At 33.5% G+C, this 26,210-nt stretch overlaps 1 pseudogene; it reads left to right on the forward strand.

Moving 5' to 3' along the window:
- The first annotated feature begins 3,777 nt into the window (after window positions 1-3,777).
- Window positions 3,778-26,210, forward strand: part of LOC124523457 (ADP-sugar pyrophosphatase-like) — a 139,421-nt pseudogene continuing 116,988 nt past the window's right edge.

Below are 26,210 nucleotides of genomic sequence, written 5' to 3' on the forward strand. Positions count from 1 at the left end.
GTGGCCTTTCAGAGTTAAGAGGATCCCCTCCCTACTGCCAACAAGAAAATGGGGACCTTAGTCTAATAACCATAAGAAAATGAATTTGGCCCAAATCAATAAACGTGGAAGACCTTGAACTCTTATTGAGTGTGTAGCCTGGTTGATGCCTTGATGTTAGCCTTTTGAGACCCTGAAAAGAGAGAATCTAGTGATGTTGTGCCCAGACTTGTTTTGACTTACACAACTGTGAACTCTAATATATGTAAGCTGTTTAAACTCTAATATATGTAAGTTAATTTTGTGGCAATTTGTTACACAGCAGAAATCAAATACAGACATAGACTATTTATATTATCTAGAATAATCTTTGAAAGTGTATATGAATAATAAAACCATATAAATATTTAGGGATAGAGCTCCACACCTGGAGCTGTGTTATGGACCCTGTGCTATATAACACTTGTATTAGCCAACAAATGATATAATTTTCACAAAAAACTATTATCATGAAATCATGCCAAATTAAATATTCAAACTATATAGATATAGATAGATATAAATATATATATGTGTGTATATATATGAGAAACAATAGATATTTTATTTACACATTTTTTTTGTATGTTGATATGTATAAAGGCCATAGTTAGCTAATGCTTGGAGGAAATTCAGATGATCTCTAAAGGGATGATGCATAATTAGAAACCAAACACCATTTCCAGGGGAACGAAAGAAATCTGCATTATTAAGCAATATTCAGAATTTCTAAGGTTTTTTATCCAAGGAAAATATCCGCTATTTAAAAGAAAATGGTAGCTGAAAAATTGCCCCCATATATCCATTCTCTTACTTTGTCTATTTCAATGATTATCACTGTACTCTCCCTTACAAATGTGGAGAGAACAATAAATAAATAAGTAAGTAAGTAAGTTAAATACAACAACAACAACAAACCTACCCTTTTAATCCAACTAGCCCAATTAGAAGAGTTTGGAAAAATTTAGAATATAGTGATAGCTGGAAACAATCCACTAAAGCAAAGAATTATGTCTATTTTGTTTATTGATGCATTTACATTTTCTACAATAGAATCTTGCATATAAGAGAACTGAGTATTTGCTTCATAATTGAATCACTAAATGCAGAAGAAAATAGAACTCTAATATAAAGAATGTTAAAAATGCAGATATTATATCACATCTAATTGTTTCCTGGGTTTGTAATGTCTGTCTCTCCCATGTGTTGCCCAAGATATCTTCAGCCAGTTTTTCAGCATGTTAGCATAACCATGCAAATACATTTCATATGCGTATTTTCCCTATAGCTTGGCTTTTCTTCTTTTTTTAAATCTTTATTTATATTTGAGAGAGAGAGAAAGAGAGTGAGCATGAGCTGGGAGGGGCAGAGAGAGAGGAAGACAGAATCTGGAGCAGGCTCTAGGCTCTGAGCTGTCAACAGAGCCTGACGCAGGGCTCGAACTCATGAGCAGTGAGATCATGAACTGAGCCATAGTCGGATGCTTAAAGGAGTGAGGCACCCAGGTGCTCCTCTTGGCTTTTCTTCTAATGTAAATTACCATTCTAGCATCTAGACTGTATTACATACCTTCTACACTGCGTTGACATTTTCAGTCAAGAAGAAAGGAGAATGATTTTCTCTGAGCATCACATCTAGACCTTCTCATCCAGATACCTTTCTGGTCTGAAGAACATGACTTCTCTTGAGATGAATTGCAAATACAAGAACCAGTATTTTATGTTTATTTGTTAGCTTACTTCTTACATATTCATTAGTAAAATATTATTTTAATACAGTATAAAAATTATAGCATTCATGTAGTTAAATAACATATAGCAAAATGAAGTCATTGAGAAAATCATTGGAAGTGAATGGAAGATATCTTTCTTATGCAGATAGAAAGTCAGGAACTATTTCTTCTTCCAGAAATATTGGGTCTCTTCCTATGATTCCTCAATTAACCTGAAACCTCAAAATTATTTCCTAGTAAAAATGATGTTCAGAAAAATCAACAACCTCCAAGTACCACAGATTGCTTTAGGATGTTTTTAGTACCTACAGAGAACTCTGACGATAAAATTAAACAACAATGATAAGATCCTTTTTAAATATTGAAAGCATCACAGAAACATAAGTGACTGGTATTTAATTTGCTTTGTATGACAGACCTGAACCCACATATCCTGTCAGTAACAGCAAACAAGCCAGACTGTGAATTCTTGCAGTGGTAATTTCAACACTAAGCGATCATGCACATGACTCATAAATCATTTCCAAACTCCACTGCATGCAGAAACACGGAAAGCATGATGAAAAATCCTAACCTTAAACTAACCATACTGTCAATATCTCTCCCCACATGCTGTTCCTATACATATGCATGCAAGTATGTGCCTCAGGAAATACAACAAGAGCATTAAGTACTCTAATGAACACAGCAAGCTATCATTTCTACTCAGTCTTAGTTGGGCTTAAGTTTCAGGGATAACTGCAACATTTCATATTAGCTTGGAAAATGAAACTTAATAGAAATTCCACTGAGTAAATACAAATTAACATTTATTTTTTCCAAGAAAGAGAATTTTATTTTAATATAATTAGATAATATTTAAATTAAGAATTGAGAAGTATTATGCTATTTTTTATTATAACAGCTTTATTTAGAATATGAAATTTTTCCTGCCTGATAATGTTGAATAAAGTTTGTCCATCATTTTCATCATTGTGTTTTAATCTCTGAAAGTTGTCACAGTTATAACAGATAATCACCTTCGAGCAACATAGTTTTCTATAGCCCTGGGTAGTTTCAGTGTAACTGTTGTGTTTGTCTTTTCTCCTCCCACTTGTCTCCTGTAACCATCTGACATTATAATGTCAGTTATGAAAATCTGTTATCATATGAAAAGCACAGTATTGACATGGAGGGTAAAGCATAAGTATAATGAGAAATCTCACTGTAGCAATCCAAACACTGTTTAATTTTTGCTTACTCCGTTGGGATGCTTCAGAATAATGTCATGAGTCTAAATATCCAGGACTACAGTCTGACAGACATGATTTTTGCCTTTTCATTTAATATTCATCTCATGTGAAATGTGGAGAACCATCTGGATAATCAGAGAATTTGCTTTTGCCAGGCAGAAAGAACATGAAAAATGAAAATGGTGTTCTAAATCTAGAATCATTTCTCTGCTATATGGAGGATTCATGTCTCTACTATATTTTATTGACAGAAATATATTCTCTAAGAGATATTTCTAATATATAATACTGTCTTTACAGTTTGATTTCTACTAGTGTTAATATGTGCATTCAATAAACAATATCTTGGTATTGGTAATGAAATAACTAACTCTGATTCTTACTATATGCCAGTTTTAAGTGCTTATGCCTTATTTCCAGCCATGAAAAATCAAATTACACCAATCATATTTCTAGTGTCAGTCAAGTGAAGACATTTTGAATTGCCGTTTAAATTAGAGATCAGCCTGTCTGGTCACTTGAGACTTGCCATTAGTGACTTATGTCTATAATATAGATCTTTACAACTTAGCCACAAAAAGATATAATAATATAATTAATACCAACATGAAACCATTTACAGTGTGATATTTTTCATGGATTAAGGATAAAGACAAAGAAGGCAGTTAAACAGAAATGTTCAAAATAATTAGAGGGACAAGTAATTCATAAACTAGTGAAAGGAAGAAAAACTAGGGAATATGAACATGGATTGGGGGGAAGAGCAAAGGCTAGGTTTTGCACATACACAAATGCATGACGATTGATTTGGGAGAGGATGGTGATGATCAGAGGAGATTTGATAATAAAATACTGGATTTTGTGAAACCAGCAGTTGTTTTGAATGTAAGTGGTCCTTTTGAATCAAGCCACTGGTTAAATATATTTTAATAGTTATAATAATGAATTTGTCTTTTAAATGACACCAATTCCCAATTAATATATTAATTTTGTGTTCTAATTTATTTTGTGAATTATGTCAGAATTAAAGACTGCCCAGTGGGTAGCCTTTTTGAGCAATCTCAGTCAAACCTTTAGTTAGCCTCTCCTTCTAGAGAAAACAAAAACAAAAACAAAACAAAATACTTGTTTCTTGAGTCTCTGCCAGACCTGATTAAAAGTGAGGATGGTAACATACTTATGAACACATTTTTGTTCTATCAAAGGAACTGTGTTTTTCTGTATGGACCTGCCCTCACCCACGTTTGTATCTTTTGCCTTAGTCACTGGGCTGTGAGTTTCTCAAATGCACAAGCCATTTATCTTTGATTTCTAAAGTCAAGTACAGTGATCGGCATAGGTAGGTATATTAAAATTTATTTTTTAATTAAACTGAATTTCAAGAGATAATAATAAGTTACAGTTAGGGGCACTTGGGTGGCTCAGTCGGTTAAGCGTCTGACTTCGGCTCAGGTCATGATCTCGCGGTCCATGAGTACAATCCCCACATAGGGCTCTGTGCTGACAGGTCGGAGCCTGGAACCTGCTTTGGATTCTGTGTCCCCCTCTCTCTCTGCTCCTCCCATGTTTACCTTCTGTCTTGCTCTCTCTCTCTCTCTCTCTCTCTCTCTCTCAAACATAAATAAACATCAAAAAAAGAAAAAAGTTACAGTTAGAGGAAATAATAGGTAAGAATAATAAACAGAACTATCCATGCCAAGATTTTCAAATCATGAACTTACTTTTTCTGTGCATTAACTGTAATCCAGAGCATTTCCTAAACATTTCTTAATGAAGGGTTAAATAAAATGGTACATTTTAATATTTTATCATTTTATTGGCACAAATTTTTTATAACAAAGTTCACTGTTTTGATTATTTGACAATGGATTGAACTCAGTGTGTTTTAGTATACTGATAATGCTTTACAGTGATTACCACTATCTATATCAGAATACTTCCATTACCCCAAAAAGAAACCCCATACCCTTATTTCCTCCTGCCGCAACCTTGAGTGACAACTAGTCTACATTCTGTCTCAGTGTATTACCTATTCTTGACATTTCATATAAATGTCATTATATGGTATATGGCCTTTTGAGTCTGGCTTCTGTCTTTTTTTTTTAACATGTATTTATTTTTGAGACAGAGAGAGACAGAGCATGAACGGGGGAGGGTCAGAGAGAGGGAAACACAGAATCCGAAACAGGCTCCAGGCTCTGAGCAGTCAGCACAGAGCCCGACACGGGCCCGAACTCACGGACCGCGAGATCATGACCTGAGCCGAAGTCCGCCACTTAACCAACTGAACCACCCAGGCGCCCAGAGTCTGGCTTCTTTCATTTATCATAATGCTTTCAAGATTCATCTGTGTTGTAGCTTGTATCAGTACTCATTCATTTTTTTGTGGCTGAATAATTAATCAGTTATATGACTATTCCACATTGTTGATCCATTCATCAAATGATAGACATTTGGATTTTTCAACTTTTGGCAAATATGAATAATACTGCTATGAATATTTGTGTACAAGCTCTTTTGTGTGAATGTGTAGTTTCAATTAGCTTATGCATTTACTAGGGGTAGAAATGCTGTGTCACAAGGTAATTCAACATTTACGTCTTTGAGGAACAAACTATTTTCCAAAATTTCACCAGTTTGCCTTCCCACCAGTAATGTTTGAGGATTCCAACTTCTACAAATTTTTACCAACACTGTTTCCATTTTGCTTTTCATTATAACTCTCCTAGTGGATATAAAGTAGTATCTGATTGTGGTTTTGATTTGCATTTCCTTAATGACTAATGATATTGAGGTTCTTTCCATGTGTTTATTGACTTTTTGTCTATTAGCTAATAAACCTTTGCCATTATTTGAAGAGTTGTTTGCAATTTTGTTTTTGAGTTAAATTTTAATATTTTATTAAAAAAATTTTAGACTTCTTGGTACTAATTGATAAAGTATAATAGGATGAATGATTATAGGAATAAGATACACACTGAGTATTCTTTATAATCTTCCTCATAGTCTACCATTGACTGTAAGACTTCGTGTGAGAAAATGTCCTGGAGAGCTTATAAAACTCTTAAATTAATCAATCTCTTGGGTCATCAGGGAATTTTTTTAACCCTAAGAACAGGACAGCAAAATTCTTTAGAGCTCGCTGCTGTAAGGAAGCAAAAATCTTTTAAAATAATGTATGATTTGTTAACAGTCTCTCTCCAAATGGGAGCTTTTTCTCTCTGATGCTAGACTTCATGTACCTAAAGCCATATTGCATTCCACATTTAGTTCTAGATCAAGGAATGATTGTAGAACACTTCAGAACAGTGCATTATACCTATTAGGATCTCTATGACCATTAGTTCCCTTCATCATCACTATTTCATTATAGTATAGAGTGTTCTCTTTTTATAATAATATTTTTGTGAGTTGCTCTATTAAATATTCAAACAGAATTTGGATCTTGGCCTTCATAGTAAATACTCTGGATTTCAGACTTATGCCCTGCATACACAGTTTCACTCTTTAATCCCTCAGTTTCTTCATAAGTTTCTTCATTTCTGCTGAGCACCCCCACCAACATTCAAAGAGCGTTAATATTGTTTATCTTCAAAATGACGTTCTTTTAATCCCATGTTCTGCTCAATACTGTTTTCTTTCTCTGCTTCTCATCAGAGTAACATATCTGTGAAGAGTTACCTAAGGATGTTATCTCTACTTTCTAGCCTCATGCTTTCCACTTACCCACTCTACTTGGGCTCTTATTCCCTTCATTCAAAAATTATTTCCCAAAGTCACTAACGGTCTCCCCCTTTTTAAGTCCTATAGCCAATTACATGTTTACCTGGTGTATGAAACATGTTACATAGTTGACCATTCCCCTAAGAGATTCTTTTTTATGTGTCTGTAAAAACTCACCGTCCTAACTTTTTACCTTCCTCCCAGGCCAGTCAGTCCTTGTAAGCAGGCATTCTCCATCGATTCCTCCTTTAAACTAATGTCTTGCTTCTTCATAGCACTTGAATATATATATATATATATATATATATATATATATATATATATAATCAATATATTAATATAATATTATATTAATAACAATATAATAATATATAATATAAATATATAATATATTAATAATATAAATATATTATAACAATAATATATAATATATTATATATAATATAATAATATATTATATATAATTACTTTAATATATATAATTACTTTAATTTATATATTAATATATATATGTATATATAGAGAGAGATATATAAATTCAAGTATGGGTAACATATGGTGTTATATTCATTTCAGGTATACAATATAGTGATCCAGCAATTGTATATATTACTCAGTGTTCCTCATAGTATACTTTTCATCCTCTTCACGTGTTTCACTCATCCTCCTACTCACCTCTCCTCTTCATAGCACTTTTATTGGAAATTATTTTCTCTATATCAATTGTTCATTGTGTCTCCATGTTGGCTTTCACTAATGATTTAGGAGGATTTATACACATTTTCTGTACAGTTTGTTTATATTCTTCAATGACAGCACTGTGGATGTCATCACTCAGTAATCCTTTCCATAATCAGCACAAAATCACTAGACTTAGATAAAGTCTCAAAATGACACTGAATCTAAATTTCTAAGAATTAGATCAGAAACTGTCAAGTGACTGAATTTAACCTACTTGCAAGCTAATGAGCTAGCCTGCTATCATTTTATATAATCATACTGACAGAAGACACCATTCTCTGGATCAGAGACACAGACCATTTCTTACTCATGGCACAGACAGCAGTCAAAGTAGTATGTTAGTGCTGTTTCCCTCCATACTTAGTCCCTACAGGGCAACTCAAATAAATACAATAGGTTGCCTCACCATGTGATTCCAAATGTTAGGAGAATCCAAGCTTTTATAGACTGCTGACACATATGCTTATTCTCCCTACTAGTGACTAAGACAGATGACTCACTAAGCACATTTCCTCTGGAAGAGAGCAGAAATGGATCTCTTGGTTTACTACCTTGGCATGCACACACAAGTCTCCAGGAAGGGGAAGAAGAGAATTTTTTGTTTTCAAATCTTTTCAGAGGTGTCTAACTTTACAGAAACACTCTTTCAGTCTTCTAAGGCATGTTTACTGTTCACATATGCCTTTCTTCAAAGATCTGAACCAGGCAGAAAACTGCAAATATTCAAAGTAAATTGTCTCTCAAAAGATTCATTCATGTTTTCCACACCGTTCAAATCTTTGGTAAATTTTCCATGCAAATACTATTCAATCAGATTCTCAGAAATATCTAATATTGGTTAGTATAAAATTCATTTGTTTGTTTGTATAGTAATTAAAGCTACAGTCATCAGGAGTCCTGGTATCTGAATGAAGCCAAGTTCCAGTGATGACCTAGGCCATGACCCACAGGGTCCTGGAGGTAGCCAGCTGAAAAAATTCTATAAAACATTAAAAAGTCAGGTGTCTTTTTACTTAATTTTCTATGTTAACTCTTCCATTTTTTTTCATGCATTATTCCAGATACAACATCATGTAATAGTACAGATTCTGTCTTAGCCTGCAAGAAGGAAGTCTGTTGGAATTCTGTCTGTGGAAGTCTATGGAAATTCTGAAGCTAACTTGAATGCCTTCTGGTGCCTATATAATGTTATTAATCACTTCAGGTAAAGTTACATATATACTTTATACCACTTTTTTTTAAATTAAATAACTAAAATGGTAGTAGAGATGCCCATATAGTATGCCTAAATAGTGAGTTAGTCACCTGTCTGGGAAGGTCATCTGAGTAGCTGAAGGAAACCTCATTTTGGAGAAAGCTCTGCAGTCATCTGAGTGACATATGAATTACCAGTGGTGTTTCTTTAAGTATTCATAACCATCACTAAGGTGCAAGTCCTCATGTTTTTAAGAGGAAGGAAAGATAATGCCTGGCATTGAAATGAGGTGTAATCCTAAGGGTCATATATGTTGTCTCTAAAAACAAGTGTTGTTTATAATGTTTAGACCCCTATTTGGGACATATATCAATAAGGGATATAGTTTGACAGTGCCTCCATTGTATCATCTCATGGGGTTTCTCATGGGGCCTCCCATCCAGTTAATAAGTCTTAGGGTTCCTAGTTCCTAGTTCAGTGTGAGTCATGAGTCCAGTGCTTGTTTTGAGGAACTTCCTGATTGAAGTCAGTCCAGTTGGTTCCGTTTGTCTACATTATCACTGAGGTGACATTCTTCATCTTTACGAAATCAATATGGGGAAGCCTCTAGAAGTGTTCTACTGAGGACTTTCAGGAGCTGGGGTCATCCACGGTGGTCTCAGGGTCATAGCTGACTCAGCAGTCAGTAACACTCAAAGGCATTTATGATAGTTTGAGAAAGCTGCACTAAGACTTGGTCAGAGAAGATTTTAATACTGGTCAATATGATTCCTGTAATCTCCTAACTTTTCATTTTGGTCATTATTCTGTAAGAAGCTTAGATGAGGTAATCCCTTTCAGGGAACATCTGCATTTAATAACAGAACTCCCTTATTTAGGTGTGTGTCCCTGGAAAAGGTAAGTGAAGTAGAGTCAGATTATTAGTCTATTATTGAGGAGCTTTTGCCATATAAAACAGATGGTTTCAAAAGCTGAACATATAACAAGGAATTGTCTCAGGAGCCTCAATGGTATGGCCAGTGTGAGCTGATCAATAATCTGAAGAAGTCAAAAGTAAATACTGATGAAGCATCATAGATAGATAGCCTCAAAATGAGGGTAAAGGTCTGATGTAGTCAATATGTCAGAGTAAGCAAGGGACCACACTCAGTATGATATAGACTGTCTCACCAAGGGTTAAACAGTTTTTTTTTTTTTCCCAAGAGTCACAAGTTCAGGATCTAGTCGTATCCTTTGTATCAGAAATACAGAGTCCTTTACCTTGTTCCCAGTCAATAATGGTGAAAGTGCATTGCCATGTCCAGTACAGAGATGGGTCCATACAACCATTGTGGCAATTTGGATACTGCAAGCTTGATTCCTTTCAGTCTCATCGGAGAGGAGGCCTTACTATGAGCATCTGAACAAATAATCCAAATAGTTTGACCAGTAACTGCAATCTGTTAACACAGTTCTTGGTCCTAAACTGTATTTCCTCTTTAATATGGAAGTCTAAAATTTTGGGTTTTCTCCACTGAGTATAGCAGCCTATCAAATTTTGTTTTTGCACAGCTGCTTATGTTCAGGCTGAACAGTCACAGCAGACATCATCAGTTTTCAGCATAGCTGAACTGTCTGTAAAAAAGCCTAGGGATTTAGGGGAGACTCTGAACCTGGGACCCTAAAAAATCAGTAGCTCTAATTTGATTTAGGCAGCACAATGGGAGATTATATTTTCCTCTTTAGGGACAGCTGTCACCTTTTCATTTAAAGTCAGCATGCTGCTGGAGCCAGGCTGGCTGCATTCTTCAAAATAATATATTCATTTTATGAGGAAGACATTTAAGGCTCATCTCACTGTGTCAAACAGTGCAAGTTGGCCAACCTCAAAAATGGGCTTATCAGGCTGAAAAATCCCTAGACTTCTATGAATCAGGCATTCAGTTTCAATAAAAATTCAGGGGCACCTGGGTGGCTCAGTCTGTTAAGTGCCCAACCCAGCTCAGGTCATGATCTCACAGCTCGTGAGTTCGACTCCTGTGTCAGGCTCTGTGCTGACAGCTCAAAGCCTGGATCCTGCTTCGGATTCTGTGTCTCCCCTTCTCTCTCTACCCATCATCTACTCATACTCTGTCTCTCTCTGTCTCAAAAATAAATAACCATTAAAAAATTAAAATAAATCAGTATGAAGCTGAGCTGGATAAATCAAAAGTGATATATCTAGTGGCCATGCCCAAACCCCAAGTCCTAAACTCCCAAGTGGTGCATCCAGGTGGAAAATGCCTTACTTTGCTGCCTTCTTTTCCTAAAGACTTTAAGAGGAAAGTAATACTATCTTCAGAGTCTTGCTCTGTCTCCGGTTACCAAAAATTCAGTATAGTGAGAAGCACTCATGCTAAGTCATGACTCATTCACTGGGAAAAAGCAGCAGGGGGATTTTTCTTAGTGACATACTTCTGTATTTGTGGTCTTCCCCCAGTCAGGATGGTCATTCCCTATGGCACTTATGAAATGGAAAGTACAACATATAGCACATTTCAATTCTTAAATACATTCAGATGTAGAAACAATAAAAAATAAGAAATAGATTCAAAGGCTTCCAAAGGCCCATATAGGCTCAAAGTCATTCTAGCTTTTTTTTTTCTTTTTCGGTATAAATTTTTAGGGTCCACTTACTCCAATGTACACTCCCTAGCATCTAATAAGTATCTGGATTGGACTATTCTTTGTTTCTTTATGTCCTTTTACATACTACTGTGGCTCCAGTCTGTATTCCTGGATTCCTTCTTAATGACAGGGTCCTCATCTGTTTGTATTTGAATGCCTACCTTAGTGAGTATATAGAGGGGGCTCAGTATGCACAAGTTGGATATCAGTGTTTAAATGAATTGATATTAGATAAACTTATGTTAAATAATAAATATAGAAACACATAAGATTATAAATAATAGTATCTAAAAAATGAAATATAACCCCACATAAAATTTTAGACCCATCAAACTCTATACGCTAAGCAATTAGCCAGGAACAAATAGTCATTGCAAAGCAATTTATTCATTATTTATATAACAAATGCTATCTAATGTATGGTGTTTGGAATTAAGATTGATAGTGTTTATAAGTTGTAATTCATAAAGAAATTTGTGTTATAGTTATTTCAATGGCAGTCTTCCAAATGAAATGATCTTTCTTTAGGCATTATCACTGTGTAAAACCTTTATACTGTGTATAAAATTTGCCAACTTCAGTATATGCTGATGTATCCTTTACACACACACAATCTAGCCAAATGAGAAAAATCTGTTTAAATTTATGAAATAATTAACATTATTTTTTAATTCAATAATTGAATTAATATGAGTTAATTTAAAGAGGGATCCCATTGTGGGATGAATATATTATTACAGATTCCTTAGGGCATTATATACTGCAATGCTGCAAATGACCTGTCTCAACCTTCACTCTGAGCTTCTCATAACATTTACTTAAGAGCCTGTGTTTAGTATGATGACTTTTTAAAAACATGTGACAAACTCTACATTCTCAGATGTCCCTAACTGAAATTGCTGTCTTTGCAGACAAATAATGAAATTTCTACCATGTTGGGAAAGACTTTCATAGCTTTTAACAGGCATTTTTTTCAGACATTTGGCACGTAGTAGGTAGGCTCACTCAAACACAAATGAGCCTGCTCCATAAGTACTTGCCATGTAAAATGAAAACCTCAGGGTGATGGTTGAGCTCTGCAATGAGCTAGCCAATGACCTACAGACCAAGTATCTACTGTCATCTGCCAAGATCATCTCTCCAGATATTGACTGTTTAAACTCACGCTGAACTCAAATCTTGTGGGTGACATTATCATGAACACATAGTGAAGGTGGATTATTGTATGCCACATACAGTTAACAGAACAAAAGATGAAGAGCAAAGAGAAAAGCACAGTATCTGCAGTTAAACTTTAGAGAGAGATGGAAATTACTTGTTTGTATCATAATAAGTGTCTGTTTTAAAATGGGTATATATTACTTGATCAGGATCATATTTATACAAATGTTAGTACTTAGCAAAGAACTGAGAAAGATAAAACATAATTTTGTCTAGATTTTGTTTTTCATTGTACACAATGGAGAATACCTAATACTTCCAGAATGGAATTGATCTAATAATATTTTTAATGAAGTGTACTGTCTTAGACCTCAACTGCTATATGAATTACCTAAAGTCCATGGAAGATATACTACTTTGCTGATATTTTCATATCCTATGATTTCTTCTTTGAAAAGTTCCATTTCTCCCATTTAAAACTTAGAAACAGATTATATGCATTGTTCTACCATGTTATTTCAGTTTTTATGCATATATGACTTAAATTTTCTGTTCAGTAAGGTAGACTGTTCTTCAACAAAACACTAATATTTAAAATCCTAAGAAATAATGTCATGTACTGAAACCACTCATCTCAAATATAAATGAAAATGATATGTTACAAGATAATCGGCCTAATGGAATACACCACAGCATGTAAGTTAACATGAAAAGAAGTACTATATCTAGAAAAATTTATTACAAATTGTGAAAACAAGACTATAAATAGAATTCTATTGCATGAAATACATTTCAGTTTAGTTAGTAGAAACTATACTGTAAGAAGTGGATCTGCAAATATCACCACAGAAATTCAAACACTTGCAATGAAATTCTAATTTCTAAACAGCCAAAGGTTTTAGGCTTTGAAGTGACTTTTTTTTTTCATTATAAGAACATAGGGTGTTCATTATAAGAACATACATTAGGGTGCCTGAGTGGCTCAGTCGGTTGAGCGGTTGAGTGTCTGACTTTGGCCCAGGTCATGATCTCAAAGTTTGTGGGTTTGAGACCCGCTTAAGGCTGTCCACACTCAGTGAGGAGCCTACTTCAGATCCTCTGTTTCCCTCTTTCTCTGCCCCTCCTCCACTTGCATGTGCTCTCTCTCTCTCTCTCTCTCTCTCTCACTCTTTCAAAAAATAAACATTAAAAAAATAGGCAATATTTAAGAAAATGGAATGACCATTTTAAAGTATGTATATGTTTTTAAAATATAGTATACGGGGCGCCTGGGTGGCGCAGTCGGTTAAGCGTCCGACTTCAGCCAGGTCACGATCTCGCGGTCTGTGAGTTCGAGCCCCGCGTCAGGCTCTGGGCTGATGGCTCAGAGCCTGGAGCCTGTTTCCGATTCTGTGTCTCCTTCTCTCTCTGCCCCTCCCCCGTTCATGCTCTGTCTCTCTCTGTCCCAAAAATAAATAAACGTTAAAAAAAAAAAATTAAAAAAAAATATAGTATACAAATCTGGCAAATATAATTTCACTTGGTAAAATTTTTGGATAAACATCTCTTACGATTTTAAATGTTACATGATACTAGGAATAAACTTTTACTTATATGAATAAGTGAAATCCTTTCTTCTATTTATTTTTAAATTCTTCATATTTAATTTGTATGATTATATAAATGTGTTAAATCTCCAATACCTTGACATATAGTTTGAGATTTTGATTTCAAAAACGTGTTGCTGGGGAGGTTGTGAGAACTGACTCTTTAGTGCCTACTAGTCTATGAATCCAAACAAGTTCAGTAGGGTTTCAGAGCATCATTTGTTAGGTCCCATTCAACTGCCCTTTCTCCAGTGCAATTTCAGAAATATTTGATTTGGATGTAAAAATGTTCCTAATAAAATTCATTTTGCTCAGTTATCATTTACATTCAATTTCTATTCAGATATTCATTTTTATGATCTTCAGCTAAGATGCCATTGTTATGTGAATATGGCAATTTAATCTAATTTTAATAGTAATGCATCATAATTTAGTATATGGTAGTTTTATGAAGCACCCAAAAATAGGGAATGAGAGTGAATGTTTGCATTGATTATGAATGTTAATGTTATAAGAGTATTATTATTCAAAATTAATTTTACCTGGACCCTTTAACTAATTTTTAAAAAGCTCCTGTTAAACTTCTTGGAAATTGTTATCTACCAATATAATTCATGGTATGTTAGGTGCTTTAGAACTAAGAATTCACATAAAAGCTTCTGAACCATTTGAATAGCTGAATTGAGTAAAATAACTGTTTTTTTCATATGCATGATGAGAAAAATATTTTAAGTGAATTTGAGATATTCAGCAAGCAGTTTGTGCATAATATAGATATATTAAAAATAGCAACCCAAAGATTATAACATGATCTTGGCTAAACACAATGTTAAGCGTTATTCAATAAAGCATAAATATGAAAAACAACAACACAGTAATATTTTCGTATGTATCTAATTTTTCATTTATTTTTCTCATGGTCTCTGCAGTTGATTAGTAGTAATTACAGATGACTTTTTGGATATTTTCAATTCACTAGAATTTTTCTCTTTGAAATATACCTTTTTGTTGTTGGCGGTGATCTTTAGTCACTGTTCTCACCTTGTGATACTTTTCAAGGAGGCTTTAAATTTGTGGCTTATTTTGTGGCTTAAGGCATTCAGATTGAATAATAATTTCATGTCAAGAATGGAAGGAAGCACACGTACACAATGTAAAAATCAGTACTTCCTCAGATCTCACTTTCAGAGCTTATCACCATGTCATGTTTGCTTTCTGCCTCTAAGAAAGAATAGTATTTCCGTTTTCAACTCAGCCACTCATTTCTCATTTTCTACACTGCAGCTCAGCCAACCAACTTGTGACCCTGTTTGTTGTTGACGGCTGAGTTACATCGCCAGAGAATTTATTTCACTGTGTTTGAAACTTTACTTTTATCTAACCTGCTGATTTTAGTTAAACATGAAAAATTGTAAATGGAAATCTGATGCCAAATGCTCAGATGTCAGCATTTAAGAATTCACTTCTAATTCTTTTCCATTTGACACACAGATTTATCACCATCTCCTTTTTTTTTGTTTTTTTGTTTTTTGTTTTGTAGAAATTGAAAGAAATATCAAAAGCATTTTGTATCATGGAACCTGTAGTCTTTTGATTCAGACCTCATAAGATTATGAACTTAAGTGAAAAATAAAGCTAAAATGCATGATTTGAAATTTTAAAGAAAGTCAAATGTGAGGCAAAATAATCCTTAAATCATGCAGTTGTTAATAATCATTATTAAGAATAAAAATGTTTGTATAAAACATTTTAAAATATATGGAAGAATTTGGTGCTCATAACTGGCTATTTTTACTCAACTTTTTAGTTCATATATTTCTCCTATATTCTGTTTTACTGGTCAATAATTCAGTTCTGACAATTAGATTGATATAGAAAAGGAAATGTTATAATGTTGCCAATATCATAATTTCAGATAAATTAAGCTGGGATTAGGTGAAAAAGTGTCACCACCACAGTGACACAAAAGTTCATGAAATGAAACCATTCTCCATGTTCATGACTTTCTCCCAGTGACCAAAGCCAGAACATGGTCAATCTGTGTATTCCAGTCACTTATGCCTACTGTTTCTTTTTGCCAACTGTGTCTTTTTTTTAGCTATTCTATCTATAATTCTTTTGACTAGAAATTTGTTGGGTAATCATACTGATTGTATCACTTAAGGTATTTCTATTCTAGGGACTAGAAGTTCATCTTCTCTCCACTGATGAGCTAGAACTTTATCTTCAGTTAGTTTGTAATTACTTTAAAAGGAGATGCTTTTTGAAATGTTTTTGTCTTTTTAGTTACAAAGCATACTATCATATATTCATAATTTTTAAAACCAATGATAGGTACTATTTGGATATATTTCAAAAGGGGGAATCTATGCTCCATTTTTCTGGGTAGGAAACACAACAAGAAGTGAGATTCTGATTTTACCTACACAAAACAAGAAATTATGATGAAATAGAATCTGTCCATCTGTGTACATGGTTTCTGATCATATTCCCTATGAGACTAAGAATGTTCCAAAAGTCTTCTCTGTACTGCACCAAAAAATTACTGATTATATATATACATATATATGTGTGTGTGTGTATATATTAATTTTATTAATATTAATATATATTAATATATATATTAATTTTACTAAGTGTCAGTCACTGATAGTGAATAAAATAATCACAATCTCGTCACCACTCTCAAGGAGCTGATGAAATAGTAGTAGATGGGAAAGTGTAGTGGCACAAAACTGTCGTTGTTATATAAATGTGAATGTGACATCCTTGGACTTGAATGGCGGAATGTATATACTAACAAAACTGGCTACAGGAAGGGGAGGTCTGTAAAATTCAATTGAGGGGTTGATCTTTTAGTTGTATATTGATGAATAATGAAAGGTGCATTCATCATGAATGGCCATTTAGAAGAGAAAATGTTAGGCATTCTTGTCAGATTTGTTTCTGAGATGTACATGGTGAGATGAGCAAGATTCAGATTATAGGGACTTATATACTATGCTAAGAAGTTTGAAAAAGCGCCTATAATGAAGCGAACCATTGAACAATTCTAAGTAAATAGTGTCATTATCAAATCTTAATTTTTTGAAGTTGTACATAATGGCAGGTAAAAATCAATGTGTGTCTGTCAACTTCTGCACTAAAGACAGGGAAGACCATTGCTAGAGTCCAGAATATAACAGTAATGATGACATCTAGTTTTTTGGTTCGGGCATCTGGGTGAGTAGTGATTTTTACTGAGATAATGAAACTTTGAGATGAATAAGTATGTAAGAAAAGTAATGAATTTGAGGTAAATGTGAAATACCCCCATATAGTCAATGCATAATTATGATGTGTTAATGTTGAATTTAGGGAAGAATACAGGGCTAGAGATAAAGAATTAGGCATCATAATGATAAAGTCACATTTGAATTGACGGAAGTTGATATATATATCATATACACGGAATATATATATATATATATATATATATATACACACACACACACACATACATACATACATACATGGATGTATAAATATATATATCATATACAATGGAAATTTATATATATGTGTATATATATGTATATATATATATATATACACAGACACACACATATATACACACATATGCATATATACATATATGTATGTATGCATATATGTATTATTTAAGATAATATAAAATGATAAGACTCTATGAGAGACACCAGAACTTAAGTTATGATCAAAGGATAAAATATCTCAAGGAAATTAGGAAAAAATGCTCAGGAAAATAAAAGTAGAATCACAAACTAGGAGAAAAATATCATGGTAGTTATTTAAAGAAAGCTGTAATCATTTATTTGAAAATTTGCAGAAAAGGTAGTTAATGTGACCACTGAACTTGTTAATTATTTTTAACAGGAGACTGCTCATATATTTTGTGTTTGTGATCCCAGTGTTCTGAGAAGCAACCTTTGGTACAGTTATATAAATAATTGTGGGGAGTAATTGAAAATACAAGTGTAGACTGTTCTATCAATTTACTTGTTTGTGAATGGAGACAAAAGTCATAGCTAAGTGGAAATATAATGTAAGGAAATGAAAGAATATTTTTACCACAAAAATATGTGAATATATTTTATGGATATAGAAAAGAGTCTTTTGAAAGACAGATTTTTTCATTAGAGGGAAAATAGGTAATGGGCAAATTGAATTTTTGATGAAAATATCAATGACAGGGGCAACAGTGCAGTAGTAGGCATTACTTGGTTTGGCTTAAATGATGAAGAAAAATGCCTTTCTCTGAGATTGTGGTAAAGAAATAGGATGGATAGTGATATTGTAGGGAAGGGGGAGGAAGATGATGAAGGAATTCATCACCAACTTCCTCCTAAATTCACTGGCAAATTTTACTACCTGTTCCACTTACAGAAAGGATAATGGAGTAAAATAAAATACTTGAGAGTAGTGGTCAAAGTTTAAAAGAGCTACTGTGAAAAATTGGAAAGCGTTTTGAACAAAACATGGTAAATATTTCCTATATGAATCTGAAGATCTCTCTGTGTATACGGATCTCAATTTTTTAGAAGCAACTATTCTTATATTTGTGTCATTTTCTCCTACAATTATCAGCAGACATTAGTGCTAGAGTGGGGACAGCATATGATCACTGCTTTTGTGAATAGGAAAGGGGAGAAAATAATGAAATCAGAATGTTATCAATACCTTTAAATGGGTAACTGAGAAGATGTGTTATGTGATGTACTCTGGATAAATAAGAAAAAAGTCAGGGAAACGTGGTGATATACTAGGAGTAGACAAAAACTTAGAAATTGGGGTATTATTAAAATGAAAATAAGATAAATGAGAACAAGAAGCATGTTAGAGGCAAATAGTAGAGTGTTGGGATTTATAATTTTGAGGTTGGTATACTTTCAACTATGGGCCAAGTTTCAACATTTAATATTGGAATTGAATAGCAGAAATGGAATAGAAGTGAAAAACAGTGGGAGATAAAATTGGTGTAAGTACCAAACAATCACAATTTTTATACTTTAATTTATAATTAGCATGGCTCTTGAAATTGCCTCGGATGGTGGTGGAGGGAGAAGTGTAGATACTAGCTATGAGACACATACAAAAGTTTTCAATTAAAGATGTAACATGCATGGACAGATATTAGATAATAGCTACATGGCAAAAACAAAAGAAAAAACACACAATAAGGGATTAATTAGGTCACAGAAATCATGAGAATCAGATTGTCTTGACTGTAACATTACTTTCACCACAAGGTCGTATAAAATCTTAGATGACAAAATCTTGGAAAAATGGCAATCTCTGCATTATCAAAGTATCTTCATCCATCTGCAAACTCAAGATAATTGCTAAACAAACAAAATTTCTTTTGTTGTTGTTGTTGTTTTCTTATATAAAGGATGAAAAATGATGACAGAGAAACTCAGATTATAAAGTTTCAGTTTCCAATATCCTTTTTAAATGTAGTCCCACGGATATGTATAAAATCTGGAAAAAAAAAACAGTATCACTGAATTGTGTGCAGTGGCAATTCACATTTCTGGAATGACCAATAATAAAATTGGAACAACTAAAACATTTTTGTTAGGATATTCTCATTAGGACAATTTGGCCTTAAAATTTAAGTCATCCTGTTAATTTAAGGTTTATTGATTGCCTCAAATTTGAAATACAAAGTTCAAGAGGCTTTCCACTTATAATAGTGAAACAGTTCTTTGTAGTAAAACTAACATCCTCACTGAAAATAAATCCAAAGAAATTAGAAGGAAAGTAAGAAAGAAACAAGATAGTACCAGAAAGTAAGAAATAAAATAATAGTAATTGTGTATCAGAGAAAATAAAAGCACAAGTTTGTTCATTAAGCTGATTCATCCTATATAAATGATAGTTAAAATTCCATGTTAAAAAAGTTGAAAAATTAAATGTGTGCCTAATTTGGTACAGAAGAAGCCTTTTGTATAATTTAGTATAGCGTAATAATAATAATTCCACAAAATAATAATAGAATAGAGCTTCCTTAAGCTGATGAAAAACATCTGCAATATTTAAGAATTTCAGCAAATACAACAGTTGATTTGAAATATTGCAGTATTTGTTCTTATGATTGGGCATAATGTAAATTGCAAAATCATCACCTCTGCTATTCATCAATATTTCAGCTATCCTAGTGCATACATAATAAATGAAAATGGTAATTATTGGAAATGAAGAAATACAGATATTTATTATTTTCAGACCACATTATCATGAATTTATAATATCACAGTAATCTAGAAAATGAATTATTAGTACTAATAATATAGTATAATATTACTAATAATAATATAAAATATTACTGTTAATATAGAAAGTTTATTGGGCAGAAGGCAATATACAAAGTAGCTTTCTACATATACACACCAGATTATTAGAATACTAGCACACACATTTTGGCAAGGATCTGTCAGGAGTATCCATCTACCTTTGCCAACATAGAGTGTGACTTCACATCACTTAAATTTAAATGCCTAATAAATACCTAGAGTTGGCTTCTTCCTAAGGAAACATTTGCTCTTACTGCTATTTACCTTGCTTGTGTAACTATAAAGGACTTCACTCAAATAGCATTTTTCTGTTGTGAACTTTTGTGAAGATAGGTTATTAGGTGCATAGATGAGAACACGGAAATTTTCTGATAATGAATCTTACCAGGAGCATTAGAAAAAAAAACAAACAGCAACAAATAAACAAGCTGCTTACACTACAAATGATTCTTCTGTTCTATACCCGATACCTGGACATCTTCTGAGAGGCAGACGAGCATACTTAATAGGCGCCAATGTATAATGCTCATTGCTTGCATTTTTATGTGTCGTAGGGAATGAGTGAAGGGCTATAATAATATCCTCACTACCTCCTGAAATTTTTGTATTGATATTCAATTACAGTAATGTTTTAAAAGTTAAATGCATAAAATATAAAAGCTCAAAAAAGTCTGAGAGCAGAAATCTTTTTTAAGCTTAAATTCTGTTTCTGCTTCGTTTTTGTGATATCTTTTGTTTGCGTCCCACTTCTTTCATCTGGTAAGTGGAGGAAAAATAATAAAACCAGTGCACAGGGTCACTGGCTGAATTTTTATGTTCATAAAAAGTGCCTTGTGAAGTAACTGGTATTTAAGGTGGTTTCAAAGAAAAAAAATAGTCTTTGTAGTACTAGTAGTAAATGTAGAAGTAGTAGTCATTATTATTATGAAGACCCTTAATTTCCATATACCATTGCATGACATGGAGAAATAAGATCGCTCTGTCTGACTCAAAACTGGATTCAGTAAATTAAGGAGTAACAAATAGAAACAGTGTGCTTACAGACTTACTTGTTTTGCTAGGGTATTTTTGTGCTGCATTGTTTTATGTTTCTATTTTAGTTTTATTTTCTACTAGCTGTTTTGGCATTTTAAAGTAGAAACCAAATGTCAGTGAAGTTGTATATAAAAAAAACCAACTCACTTTAATATGGGTTTAATCCTTTTTAAAAAATTGCTTAGCTGTCTACATGTTATCATTGCAAATAGAGATGGCCTATATTCTGTGGTCTCACAAAGCACTATTCTCCCCAAAACTGTAGTGTTCAATTTGCTCATTTTAGATGAAGGATTTTTTTGAAAAGTAATTTTCAAGATTCATTTCTAAAATTATGTCTGTATGTGATAGACAATCTTTAAACTGTGACAGTTGATTAGAGATGAAAAATATATTTTAAAAAGAATATAGAAAAAAAGTGAAAAGGAATTCAGGAAAAGTAATAAGTATTACTTTCATTAAATAATATTGTTATAGTGAGCTTCTATCCAAAATAGTTGTAGAAATCCTAGCCAGAACAATTAAACACAAATAAATAAATAAAGTATTCCAAATCAGAAAGGAAAAAGTAAAATTATCTCTTTTGCATATGACATAACAACATATGCAGAAAACCGTCAAGATAACCCCCCAAAAAGCTGTTAGAAATAATCAATGAACTCAGTAAAGTTGCAGAATACAAAATCACCATAACAAAAATCAATTTCATTTGTTTTTTAATGTTTTTATTTACTTTTGAGAGAGAGAGAGAAGGAGAGAGTACATGAGTGGGGGAGGGCAGAGAGAGAGATGGGGACAGAGAAGCCAAAGCCGGCTCCAAAGTCAGATGTTTAACTGACTGAGACAGCCAGGTGCCCAACAATTGCATTTCTATACACTAAAAACAAACTATACAAAAAGGAGATTAAGAAAGAAATCCCAGAATGAATAAGTGACATGGATAAAAGGTACAACATAGGGAATATAACAATGGTAATATAATAGTGTTATATGGTGACAGATGGTAACTACACTTGTGGTGAGCATAGCTGAAAATATAAACTCATCAAATCACATATATTGTACACCTGAAACTAATGTAACATTGTATGTCAACTATACTTCAATAAAAAGAATAATATCTATATAAAATATTTTTAAAAAGCAAATAATTCCATTTATAATAATTTCAAAAAGAATGAAATATTAGGAATTAACTTAGCCAAAGAAATGAAAGACTTGTATACTGAAATTATAAAACAAAACATTCTGAAAAAAGAAAATTTAAAATGACACAGATAAAGGGAAAGACATTCTGTGCTCATGATTTGGAAAAGTTAATATTGTTAAAATGCCCATAATGCCCAAAGTGATCTACAGATTCAATGCAATTCCTCTTGAAATCTCAAAGTGTTCTTTACAAAGATAGAAAATCATTCCTAAAGCTCATATAGAAATATGAAAGACCCTGAATAGCCAAAACAGTCTTGGGTGAAAAGAACAAAACTGGAAATATCTACATCCTGATTTCAAAATATATTACAGAGCTGAAGTAGTCTAAACAATATAGTACTGGCAGAAATACAAACATAGAGACAGGTGGAACAGCCTAGAGAGCCGAGAAATCCACACATTTATGATCTGACAAGTGTGCCAAGAACACAGAATTGGGAAAGGGTCAACAAATGATGTTGGGAAAACTAGAAATCCACATACAAAAGAACGAGATTGGACCTTTATCTCACTTCATATACAAAAATCTATTCAAGGGGCGCCTGGGTGGCTCAGTCGGTTAAGCGGCCAGCTCAGGTCATGATCTCATAGCTTGTGAGTTCGAGCCCCGCGTTGGGCTCTGTGCTGTCAGCTCAGAGCCTGGAGCCTGTTTCAGATTCTGTGTCTCCCTGTCTCTGACCCTACCCCGTTCATGCTCTGTCTCTCTCTGTCTCAAAAATAAACAAACGTTAAAAAAAAATTAAAAAAAAAAACTACTCAAAATGGATTAAAGACTTAAAGCTAAGACCTGAAAACATAAAACTAAAAGAAAACAAAGGAAAAATTTTTATCATGTTGATCTTGACAATGTGTTTTTGGATATGACATCAAAAGCACAGGCAACAAAAGCAAAATTAGGTAAGTGATATATCAAATTAAAAGGAATCTGTATAACAAGAGAAGCAATCAATAGAGTGAAAGGCAACCTATAAAATGGGAGAAAATATTTGCAAACTACATATCTGATAAGGAGTTAATAACCAACAAAATATACAAGGAACTAGAATACAGTGATTTAAAAAATGAGTATTGGACCTGAAGAGACATTTCTTAAAAGAAGATAAACAAGTATATTATATATCAACAGATATATGAAAATATTCTCAACTTCACTAATTATAAAATTGGAAATTAAAATCAAAATGATATATCACTTCAGACTTACTGGAATGGCTATTACCAAAAAGACAAAAATAAGTGTTGGCAAGAATGTAGAATAAAGGGAAAACTTGTTCCGTATTGGTGGGAATGTAGATTGGTATAGTAATTATGGAAAAGAGTTTGGAGCTTCCCCCAAAATTAAAAATAGAACTACAGTATGATCTAGCCATCTCACTTCTGGATATGTATTTCAAAGAAATGAAATCATTATCTTAAAGAGATGTCTGCATTCCCTTGTTCACTGCAACATTGTTCATAATAGCCAGGATATGGAAACAACTTAAATGTTTGTTGATGAATGAAAAGAAAATGTGAGATACAGACACACACACACACACACACACACACACACACACACACACAGGAATACTGTTCAGCCTTAGAAAGGAAATCCTTCCATTTGCAACAAAATGGATGTATTTGGAGAACATGCTAAATGAAGTAAGCTCAACACAAAAAGAGAAATATTGCATAATTTCCCTTATATGTTGGATCTAAAATAGTCAAATTTATAAAAGCAGGGAGGAGAATGGTAGTTGCCATGAGCTAGGGTCGAGGGAAGTGGAGAGATATTGGTCAAAGTGTACAAAGTTTCAGTTATACAGATGTATGAATTTTAGAGATCTAATGTACAGTATGGTAGCAGTAGCTAACAATACTATATTGTATACTTGAACTTTGCTAAGAGGGTAGGTCTTATTAAGTGTTTTCAACAGAAAGAAAAAGAGGGAGAAAAGGAAGTTGGATAGGGAGGGACAAGGAGAGTAAAAGAAAAAGGAAGTAAGTAAGAAAGAAAATGGTAACTATGTGAGGTTGTAGATATGTTAATTCACTTGATTGTGGCAATCATCTCCAATGTGTGTGTGTGTGTGTGTATCAAGATGTCATTTTAAATATGTACTTTTTTATCTTTTAATTATTCCTGAATAAAGCTGGAAAAGAATGCAATATAGACTCTTACAAAAGAAATTATAAAGTCTTTACTTTTTAATTAATTCATTTTCAAATTTATATCCAAGTTAGTTAGCATATAGTGCAATTATTATTTCAGGAGTAGAATTCAGAGATTTATCACCTACATATAACACCCAGTGCTCATAGCAACAAGTGTCTTACTTAATAATGCCCCTTGCCCATTCCCCCACCCACAACCCCTTCAGCAACCCTCAGTTTGTTCCTATATTTGAGTGTCTTATGTTTTGTCTACTCCCTGTTTTTATATTATTTTTGCCTCCCTTCTCTTATGTTCATCTGTTTTGTATGTTAAATTCCATATATGAGTGAAGTCATATGATATTTGTCCTTCTCTGCCTAATTTCATTTATCATAATATACTCTAGTTCCATCCACATTGTTGCAAATGGCAGGATCTCATTCTTTTTTATTACCGAGTAATGCTCCATTGTGTGTGTGTGTGTGTGTGTGTGTGTGTGTGTGTGTGTATGTATATATGTGTGTACGTGTGTGTGTACACACGTACACACTGCATCTTCTTTATTCATCTGTCAATGGATATTTGTCATCTGTTGATGGATATTGGGCTCTTTCCATACTTTGGCTATTGTTGATACCACTGCTATAAACATTGGGGTACATGTGCCACTTCAAAACAGCACACCTGTATCCTTTGGATTAAAAACCTAGTAGGGCAATTGCTGGGTCATAGGGTAGTTCTATTTTTAACTTTTTGAGGAACCTTCATACTGTTTTCCAGAGTGGCTGCACTAGTTTGCATTACCACCAGCAGTACAAAAGGGTTTCTCTTTCTCCGCATGCTTGCCAACATCTGTTATTGCTTGAGTTGTTAATTTTAGCCATTCTGACTGGGGTGAGGTGATATCTCGTTGTGGTTTTGATTTGTATGTCCCTGATGATGAGTGATGTTGAGCATTTTTTCATGTGTCTGTTAGCCATCAGGATGTCTTCTTTGGAAAAGTGTTTATTCATGGCTTTTGCCCATTTCTTCATTGGATTATTTGTTTTTTGGGTGTTGAGTTTGATAAGTTCTCTATAGATTTTGTATACTAACCCTTTATCTAATATGTCATTTGCAAATATCTTCTCCCATTCTGTCTGTTCCCTTTTAGTTTTACCAGTTGTTTCTTTTGCAGTGCAAAAGCTTTTTATCTTGATGAGGTCCCAATAGTTCCTTTCTTCCTTCTGTTTCCTTTGCCTCCAGAGACATGTTGAGTAAGAAGTTGCTGTGGCAGAGGTCAAAGAGGTTTTTACCTGCTTTCTCCTCTGGATTTTGATGGCCTCTGTCATAGACTCTGAGTCTAAAGTTTTCTCTTGGCCAGCAAGAGAGCAGGATGCAGGATCAAAAGCAAGAGATGTCCACAAGCTAATGTCAAAAGCTAATGTCCACAAAAAGACAAGAGCCCCAAATAAGGGTCCTTGCCCCGTTTTTATTAGGAT

The sequence above is a fragment of the Lynx rufus genome, unplaced genomic scaffold (genome assembly GCF_022079265.1).
Source record: "Lynx rufus isolate CCGP_SWC_20201006 ecotype Redwood Valley unplaced genomic scaffold, mLynRuf1.p SCAF_4, whole genome shotgun sequence".
In the NCBI taxonomy this organism is placed as follows: Eukaryota; Metazoa; Chordata; class Mammalia; order Carnivora; family Felidae; genus Lynx; species Lynx rufus.